The following is a 13,373-nucleotide window of genomic DNA, read 5'->3' on the forward strand; positions in this document are numbered from 1 at the left end:
ATCGATGTCAATATCGATATCGATATCAATATCGATATTATTATCGATATCAATTTTAGTATCGATATTGATATCGATATCAATGTAGTATCGATATTAAAATCGTTGTCAATATCGATATCGATAAAAATAATAACTATCGATATCGAGATCGATATTATGATCTATATCAATATCGATATCGATATCAATATCAATATCGATATTAAAATCAATTTCAGTATCGATATCGATATTATGGTCTATATCGATATTGATATCGATATTAAAATCGATGTCAGTATCGATATCGATTCGAGTTCGGTATCTATATCGATTTTGATATCGATATCGATATTGACATCGATTGTAATATCGATATCGATACTGACATCGATTTTAATATCGATATCGATATTAAAATTGATGTCAATATCGATATCGATATTTAAATCGATGTCAGTATCGATATCGATTCGATATTGGTATCTATATCGATATCGATATCAATATAAAAATCGATGTCAATATCGATATCAATATTACAATCGATGTCAATATCGATATCGATAAAAATAATAACTATCGATATCGATAAAAATAATAATAGAATCTATAGAATCTATATTAAAATCGATGTCAATATCGATATCAATATAACAATCGATGTCAATATCGATATCGATATCAATATCGATATTATTATCGATATCAATTTTAGTATCGATATTGATATCGATATCAATGTAGTATCGATATTAAAATCGTTGTCAATATCGATATCGATAAAAATAATAACTATCGATATCGAGATCGATATTATGATCTATATCAATATCGATATCGATATCAATATCGATATCGATATCAAAATCGATATAGATACCGAACTCGAATCGATATCGATACTGACATCGATATTGATATCGATATTGATATCGATATTGATATCGATATTGACATCGATATCAATATCGATATAGATACCGAACTCGAATCGATATCGATATTGACATTGATTTTAATATCGATATTGATATTGATATCGATATCGATATTGATATAGATCATAATATCGATCTCGATATCGATAGTTATTATTTTTATCGATATCGATATTGACATCGATTGTAATATTGATATCGATATTGACATCGATTTTTATATCGATATAGATAACGATATTATGGTCTATATCGATATTGATATCGATATTAAAATCGATGTCAGTATCGAAATCGATTCGAGTTCGGTATCTATATCGATATTGATATCGATATCGATATTGACATCGATTGTAATATCGATATCGATACTGACATCGATTTTAATATCGATATCGATATAAAAATTGATGTCAATATCGATATCGATATAAAACTCGATGTCAATATCGATATCGATATTTAAATCGATGTCAGTATCGATATCGATTCGATATTGGTATCTATATCGATATCGATATCAATATAAAAATCGATGTCAATATCGATATCAATATTACAATCGATGTCAATATCGATATCGATAAAAATAATAACTATCGATATCGATAAAAATAATAATAGAATCTATAGAATCTATATTAAAATCGATGTCAATATCGATATCAATATAACAATCGATGTCAATATCGATATCGATATCAATATCGATATTATTATCGATATCAATTTTAGTATCGATATTGATATCGATATCAATGTAGTATCGATATTAAAATCGTTGTCAATATCGATATCGATAAAAATAATAACTATCGATATCGAGATCGATATTATGATCTATATCAATATCGATATCGATATCGATAGTTATAATTTTTATCGATATCGATATTGACATCGATTGTAATATTGATATCGATATTGACATCGATATCAATATCGATACTAAAATTGATATCGATATTATGGTCTATATCGATATCGATATCGATATTTAAATCGATGTTAGTATCGATATCGATTCGATATTGGTATCTATATCGATATCGATATCGATATATAACTCGATGTCAATATCGATATCGATATTATGGTCTATATCGATAACGATATCGATATTTAAATCGATGTCAGTATCGATATCCATTCGAGTTCGGTATCTATATCGATATCGATATCGATATCAATATTAAAATCGTTGTCAATATCGATATCGATAAAAATAATAACTATAGATATCGAGACCGATATTATGATCTATATCAATATCGATATCGATATCAATATCAATATCGATATTAAAATCAATGTCATTATAGATATCGATATTATGGTCTATATCGATATCGATATCGATATTGACATCGATTGTAAAATCGATATCGATACTGACATCGATTTTAATATTGATATCGATATAAAAATCGATGTCAATATCGATATCGATTCGATATTGGTATCTATATCGATATCAATATAAAAATCGATGTCAATATCAATATTGACATCGATATTGATATCGATATCGATATAGATACCAATATCGAATCGATATCGATACTGACATCGATTTAAATATCGATATCGATATTGGCATCGAGTTTTATATCGATATCGATATTGACATCAATTTTTATATCGATATCGATATCAATATTAATATCGATATAGACCATAATATCGATATCGATACTGAAATTGATTTTAATATCGATATTGATATTGATATCGATATCGATATTGATATAGATCATAATATCGATATCGATATCGATAGTTATTATTTTTATCGATATCGATATTGACAACGATTTTAATATCGATACTACATTGATATCGATATCAATATCGATACTAAAATTGATATCGATAATAATATCGATATTGACATCGAGTTTTATATCGATATCGATATTGACATCGATTTTAATATCGATATCGATATAAAAATTGATGTCAGTATCGATATCGATATTACAATCGATGTCAATATCGATATCGATATCAATATCGATATAGATACCGAACTCGAAATTAAATGATATCGATATTAAAATCGATGTCAGTATCGATATCGATTCGAGTTCGGTATCTATATCGATATTGACATCGATATTGACATCGATTTTTATATCGAATCGATATCGATATAGATACCGATATCGAATCGATATCGATACTGACATCGGTTTAATATCGATACTACATTGAGATAGAATATAATATCGATATCGATTCGAGTTCGGTATCTATATCGATATTGACATCGATATTGACATCGATTTTTATATTGATATCGATATCGATATAGATTCCAATATCGAATCGATATCGATATAAAAATCGATTTTTATATCGATATCAATATTAAAATCGATGTCAGTATCGATATCGATTTTACAATCGATGTCAATATCGATATCGATATCGATATAGACCATAATATCGATATCGATAATGACATTGATTTTAATATCGATATTGATATTGATATCGATATCGATATTGATATAGATCATAATATCGATCTCGATATCGATAGTTATTATTTTTATCGATATCGATATTGACAACGATTTTAATATCGATATTACATTGATATCGATATCAATATCGATACTAAAATTGATATCGATAATAATATCGATTGTAATATCGATATAGATACCGAACTCGAATCGATATCGATACTGACATTGATTTTAATATCGATATTAATATTGATATCGATATCGATATTGATATTGATATCGATATCGATATTAATATTGATATTGATATCGATATCGATATTGATATAGATCATAATATCGATCTCGATATCGATAGTTATTATTTTTATCGATATCGATATTGACATCGATTGTTATATTGATATCGATATTGATTTCGATTTTTATATCGATATTGATATCGATATAGATACCAATATCGAATCGATATCGATACTAACATCGATTTAAATATCGATATCGATATCGATATAGACCATAATATCGATATCAATTTTAGTATCGATATTGATATCGATGTCAATATCGATATCAATATTACAATCGATGTCAATATCGATATCGATAAAAATTATAACTATCGATATCGATATCGATATTGATATAGATCATAATATCGATCTCGATATCGATAGTTATTATTTTTATCGATATCGATATTGACAACGATTTTAATATCGATACTACATTGATATCGATATCAATATCGATACTAAAATTGATATCGATAATAATATCGATATTGATATCGATATCGATATCGATATGAACCATAATATCGATATCGATACTGACATCGAATTTAATATCGATATCGATATTGACATCGAGTTTTATATCGATATTATGGTCTTTATCAATGTAGTATCGATATTAAAATCGATGTCAGTATCGATATCGATATTACAATCGATATTATTATCGATATCAGTTTTAGTATCGATATTGATATCGATATCAATGTAATATCGATATTAAAATCGTTGTCAATATCGATATCGATATTGACATCGAGTTTTATATCGATATTATTATCGATATCGATAAAAATAATAACTATCGATATCGAGATCGATATAATGATCTATATCAATATCGATATCTATATCAATATCAATATCGATATCGATATCAATATTATTATCGATATTAAAATCAATGTCAGTATCGATATCGATTCGAGTTCGGTATCTATATCGATATTGACATCGATTTTTATATTGATATCGATATCGATATCGATACCAATATCGAATCGATATCGATACTGACATCGATTTAAATATCGATATCGATATTGACATCGAGTTTTATATCGATATCGATAATGACATCAATTTTAATATCGATATCGATATTAAAATCGATGTCAGTATCGATATCGATATTACAATCGATGTCAATATCGATATCGATATCAATATCGATATAGATGCCGAACTCGAAATTAAATGATATCGATATTATGGTCTATATCGATATCGATATCGATATTTAAATCGATGTTAGTATCGATATCGATTCGATATTGGTATCTATATCGATATCGATATCGATATAAAAATCGATATCAATATCGATATCAATATCGATATCGATATCAATATCGATATAGATACCGATATCGATACTGATATCGATTTTAATATCGATACTACATTGATAAAGACCATAATATCGATATATAACTCGATGTCAATATCGATTTCGATATTAAAATCGATGTCAGTATCGATATCGATATTATGGTCTATATCGATATCGATATCGATATTTAAATCGATGTCAGTATCGATATCGATTCGATATTGGTAACTATATCGATATCGATATCAATATAAAAATCGATGTCAATATCGATGTCAATATCGATATAGATACCGAACTCGAATCGATATCGATACTGACATTGATTTTAATATTGATATTAATATCGATATCGATATTTATATAGACCATAATATCGATATCGATTCTGACATCGATTTTAATATCGATATAGATATCGATAATAATATCGATATTGACATCGATTTTTATATCGATATCAATATCAATATCGATATCGATATCAATATTAATATCGATATAAAATCGATGTCAGTATCGATATCGATTTTACAATCGATGTCAATATCGATATCGATATCGATATAGACCATAATATCGATATCGATAATGACATTGATTTTAATATCGATATTGATATTGATATCGATATCGATATTGATATAGATCATAATATCGATCTCGATATCGATAGTAATTATTTTTATCAATATCGAGATCGATATTATGATCTATATCAATATCGATATCGATATCAATATCAATTTCGATATTAAAATCGATGTCAGTATCGATATCGATATTATGGTCTATATCGATATCGATATCGATATTTAAATCGATGTCAGTATCGATATCGATTCGATATTGGTAACTATATCGATATCGATATCAATATAAAAATCGATGTCAATATCGATGTCAATATCGATATAGATACCGAACTCGAATCGATATCGATACTGACATTGATTTTAATATTGATATTAATATCGATATCGATATTTATATAGACCATAATATCGATATCGATTCTGACATCGATTTTAATATCGATATAGATATCGATAATAATATCGATATCGACATCGATTTTTATATCGATATCAATATCAATATCGATATCGATATCAATATTAATATCGATATAAAATCGATGTCAGTATCGATATCGATTTTACAATCGATGTCAATATCGATATCGATATCGATATAGACCATAATATCGATATCGATAATGACATTGATTTTAATATCGATATTGATATTGATATCGATATCGATATTGATATAGATCATAATATCGATCTCGATATCGATAGTAATTATTTTTATCAATATCGAGATCGATATTATGATCTATATCAATATCGATATCGATATCAATATCAATATCGATATTAAAATCAATGTCAGTATCGATATCGATTCGAGTTCGGTATCTATATCGATATTGACATCGATATTGACATCGATTTTTATATTGATATCGATATCGATATAGATACCAATATCGAATCGATATCGATACTGACATCGTGTTTGTTTACATGTTTATAGGCCACCCTTGTCAAACTTTGAACTTTTTGAAAAGGTAATGGATGAAGTGTTATTTAAAATATCAAAGTGTAATAAAAAGTTAATAATATGAATATCGATATTAAAATCAATGTCAGTATCGATATCGATTCGAGTTCGGTATCTATATCGATATTGATATCGATATCGATATTGACATCGATTGTAATATCGATATCGATACTGACATCGATTTTAATATCGATATCGATATAAAAATTGATGTCATTATCGATATCGATATAAAACTCGATGTCAATATCGATATCGATATTTAAATCGATGTCAGTATCGATATCGATTCGATATTGGTATCTATATCGATATCGATATCAATATAAAAATCGATGTCAATATCGATATCGATACCGAACTCGAATCGATATCGATACTGACATTGATTTTAATATCGATATTAATATCGATATCGATATCAATATCAATATCGATATTAAAATCGATGTTAATATCGATATCGATATCAATATCGATATAGATACCGAACTCGAATCGATATCGATACTGACATCGATTTTAATATCGATATTGATATTGATATCGATATCGATATTTATATAGACCATAATATCGATATCGATTCTGACATCGATTTTAATATCGATATAGATATCGATAATAATATCGATATTGACATCGATTTTTATATCGATATCAATATCAATATCGATATCGATATATTTATTGATATTAAAATCAATGTCAGTATCGATATCGATTCGAGTTCGGTATCTATATCGATATTGACATCGATTTTTATATTGGTATCGATATCGATATAGATACCAATATCGAATCGATATCGATATCGATATAGACCATAATATCGATATCGATACTGACATCGATTTTAATATCGATATCGATATAAAAATCGATGTCAGTATCGATATCGATATTATGGTCTATATCGATATCGATATCGATATTTAAATCGATGTCAGTATCGATATCGATTCGATATTGGTATCTATATCGATATCGATATCAATATAAAAATCGATGTCAATATCGATGTCAATATCGATATAGATACCGAACTCGAATCGATATCGATACTGACATTGATTTTAATATCGATATTGATATTGATATCGATATCGATATTGATATAGATCATAATATCGATCTCGATATTGATAAAAATAATTACTATCGATATCGAGATCGATATTATGATCTATATCAATATCGATATCGATATCAATATCAATATCGATATTAAAATCAATGTCATTATCGATATCGATATTATGGTCTATATCGATATCGATATCGATATTGACATCGATTGTAAAATCGATATCGATACTGACATCGATTTTATATCGATATTAATATTGATATCGATATCGATATTGATATTGATATCGATATAAAAATCGATGTCGATATCGATATTATTATCGATATCTATATCGATATTAAAATCGATGTCAGAATCGATATCGATATTATGGTCTATATAAATATCGATATCGATATTAATATCAATATTAAAATCAATGTCAATATCGATATCGATTCGAGTTCGGTATCTATATCGATATTGACATCGATATTGACATCGATTTTTATATTGATATCGATATCGATATAGTTACCAATATCGAATCGATATCGATACTGACATCGATTTAAATATCGATATCGATATCGATATAGACCATAATATCGATATCGATACTGACATCGATTTTAATATCGAAATTGATATTGATATCGATATCGATATTGATATAGATCATAATATCGATCTCGATATTGATAAAAATAATTACTATCGATATCGAGATCGATATTATGATCTATATCAATATCGATATCGATATCAATATCAATATCGATATTAAAATCAATGTCATTATCGATATCGATATTATGGTCTATATCGATATCGATATCGATATTGACATCGATTGTAAAATCGATATCGATACTGACATCGATTTTATATCGATATTAATATTGATATCGATATCGATATTGATATTGATATCGATATAAAAATCGATGTCAATATCGATATTATTATCGATATCTATATCGATATTAAAATCGATGTCAGAATCGATATCGATATTATGGTCTATATAAATATCGATATCGATATTAATATCAATATTAAAATCAATGTCAGTATCGATATCGATTCGAGTTCGGTATCTATATCGATATTGACATCGATATTGACATCGATTTTTATATTGATATCGATATCGATATAGTTACCAATATCGAATCGATATCGATACTGACATCGATTTAAATATCGATATCGATATCGATATAGACCATAATATCGATATCGATACTGACATCGATTTTAATATCGAAATCGATATTGACATCGAGTTATATATCGATATTATGGTCTTTATCAATGTAGTATCGATATTAAAATCGATATCAGTATCGATATCGGTATCTATATCGATATTGATATCGATATCGATATTGATATCGATATTGATATCGATTTTTATATCGATATCGATATCGATATAGATACCAATATCGAATCGATATCGATACTAACATCGATTTAAATATCGATATCGATATCGATATAGACCATAATATCGATATCATTTAATTTCGAGTTCGGCATCTATATCGATATTGATATCGATATCGATATTGACATCGATTGTAATATCGATATCGATACTGACATCGATTTTAATATCGATATCGATATTAAAATTGATGTCATTATCGATATCGATATAAAACTCGATGTCAATATCGATATCGATATTTAAATCGATGTCAGTATCGATATCGATTCGATATTGGTATCGATATCGATATCGATATCAATATAAAAATCGATGTCAATATCGATATAGATACCGAACTCGAATCGATATCGATACTGACATTGATTTTAATATCGATAATAATATTGATATCGATATCGATATTGATATTGATATAGATATCGATATTGATATAGATCATTATATCGATCTCGATATCGATAGTTATTATTTTTATCGATATCGATAATAATATCGATATAAAACTCGATGTCAATATCGATATCGATATTGACAACGATTTTAATATCGATATTACATTGATATCGATATCAATATCGATACTAAAACTGATATCGATAATAATATCGATTGTAATATCGATATCGATACTGACATCGATTTTAATATCGATACTACATTGATAAAGACCATAATATCGATATAAAACTCGATGTCAATATCGATATCGATATTAAATTCGATGTCAGTATCGATATCGATATTATGGTTCATATCGATATCGATATCGATATCAATATCGATATTATTATCGATATCAATTTTAGTATCGATATTGATATCGATATCAATGTAGTATCGATATTAAAATCGTTGTCAATATCGATATCGATAAAAATAATAACTATCGATATCGAGATCGATATTATGATCTATATCAATATCGATATCGATATCGATAGTTATAATTTTTATCGATATCGATATTGACATCGATTGTAATATTGATATCGATATTGACATCGATATCAATATCGATACTAAAATTGATATCGATATTATGGTCTATATCGATATCGATATCGATATTTAAATCGATGTTAGTATCGATATCGATTCGATATTGGTATCTATATCGATATCAATATCGATATAAAAATCGAAATCAATATCGATATCAATATAACAATCGATGTCAATATCGATATCGATAAAAATAATAACTATCGATATCGAGATCGATATTATGATCTATATCAATATCGATATCGATATCAATATCAATATTAATATCGATATCGATATCAATATCAATATCGATATCGATATCAATATTAATATCGATATTAAAATCAATGTCAGTATCGATATCGATTCGAGTTCGGTATCTATATCGATATTACAATCGATATTATTATCGATATCAATTTTAGTATCGATATTGATATCGATATCAATGTAATATCGATATTAAAATCGTTGTCAATATCGATATCGATAAAAATAATAACTATCGATATCGAGATCGATATTATGATCTATATCAATATCGATATCGATATCAATATCAATATCGATATTAAAATCAATGTCATTATCGATATCGATATTATGGTCTATATCGATATCGATATCGATATTGACATCGATTGTAAAATCGATATCGATACTGACATCGATTTTAATATTGATATCGATATAAAAATCGATTTTTATATCGATATCGATTCGATATTGGAATCTATATCGATATCGATATCAATATAAAAATCGATGTCAATATCGATGTCAATATCGATATAGATACCGAACTCGAATCGATATCGATATTATATTCTATCTCAATGTAGTATCGATATTAAACCGATGTCAGTATCGATATCGATTCGATATCGGTATCTATATCGATATCGATTCGATATAAAAATCGATGTCAATATCGATGTCAATATCGATATAGATACCGAACTCGAATCGATATCGATACTGACATCGATTTTAATATCGATATCATTTAATTTCGAGTTCGGTATCTATATCGATATTGATATCGATATCGATATTGACATCGATTGTAATATCGATATCGATACTGACATCAATTTTTATATCGATATCGATATTAAAATCGATGTCAATATCGATATCGATATAAAACTCGATGTCAATATCGATATTATTATCGATATCAATTTTAGTATCGATATTGATATCGATATCAATGTAGTATCGATATTAAAATCGTTGTCAATATCGATATCGATAAAAATAATAACTATCGATATCGAAATCGATATTATGATCTATATCAATATCGATATCGATATCAATATCAATATCGATATTAAAATCAATTTCAGTATCGATATCGATATTATGGTCTATATCGATATTAAAATCGATTTTAATATCGATATCGATATAAAAATTGATGTCAATATCGATATCGATATAAAACTCGATGCCAATATCGATATCGATATTTAAATCGATGTCAGTATCGATATCGATTCGATATTGGTATCTATATCGATATCGATATCAATATCGATGTCAATATTGATATTGACATCGATTTTTATATTGATATCGATATAGATACCAATATCGAATCGATATCGATATTGACATCGATTTTTATATCGATATCAATATTAAAATCGATGTCAGTATCGATATCGATTTTACAATCGATGTCAATATCGATATCGATATCGATATAGACCATAATATCGATATCTATAATGACATTGATTTTAATATCGATATTGATATTGATATCGATATCGATATTGATATAGATCATAATATCGGTCTCGATATCTATAGTTATTATTTTTATCGATATCGATATTGACAACGATTTTAATATTGATATCGATATCGATATCGATATAGATACCGAACTCGAATGGATATCGATACTGACATCGATTTAAATATCGATATCGTTATCGATATAGACCATAATATCGATATCGATATTGACATCGAGTTATATATCGATATCGATATCGATACTAACATCGATTTAAATATCGATATCGATATCGATATAGACCATAATATCGATATCAATTTTAGTATCGATATTGATATCGATGTCAATATCGATATCAATATTACAATCGATGTCAATATCGATATCGATAAAAATTATAACTATCGATATCGATATCGATATTGATATAGATCATAATATCGATCTCGATATCGATAGTTATTATTTTTATCGATATCGATATTGACAACGATTTTAATATCGATACTACATTGATATCGATATCAATATCGATACTAAAATTGATATCGATAATAATATCGATATTGATATCGATATCGATATTGACATCGATTGTTATATTGATATCGATATTGACATCGATTTTAATATAGATTCTATAGATTCTATTATTATTTTTATCGATATCGATAGTTATTATTTTTATCGATATCGATATTGACATCGATTGTAATATTGATATCGATATTGACATCGATTTTTATATTGATATCGATATCGATATAGATACCAATATCGAATCGATATCGATACTGACATCGATTTAAATATCGATATCGATATTGACATCGAGTTTTATATCGATATCGATATTGACATCAATTTTTATATCGATATCGATATTAAAATCGATGTCAGTATCGATATCGATATTACAATCGATGTCAATATCGATATCGATATCAATATCGATATAGATACCGAACTCGAATCGATTTCGATACTGACATCGATTTTAATATCGATATCAATATCGATATAGACCATAATATCGTTATCTATATCGATATAAAAATCGATGTCAATATCGATATCAATATTACAATCGATGTCAATATCGATATCGATAAAAATAATAACTATCGATATCGAGATCGATATTATGATCTATATCAATATCGATATCGATATCAATATCAATATCGATATTAAAATCAATGTCAATATCGATATCGATTCGAGTTCGGTATCTATATCGATATTGATATCGATGTCAATATCGATATCAATATCGATATCAATATCGATATCAATATCGATGTCAGTATCGATATCGATTCGAGTTCGGTATCTATATCGATTTTGATATCGATATCGATATTGATATCGATATCGATATTGATATAGATCATAATATCGATCTCGATATCGATAGTTATTATTTTTATCGATATCGATATTGACAACGATTTTAATATCGATACTACATTGATATCGATATCAATATCGATACTAAAATTGA

Source organism: Pararge aegeria, chromosome 23, assembly GCF_905163445.1.
Source record: "Pararge aegeria chromosome 23, ilParAegt1.1, whole genome shotgun sequence".
Taxonomy (NCBI): Eukaryota; Metazoa; Arthropoda; class Insecta; order Lepidoptera; family Nymphalidae; genus Pararge; species Pararge aegeria.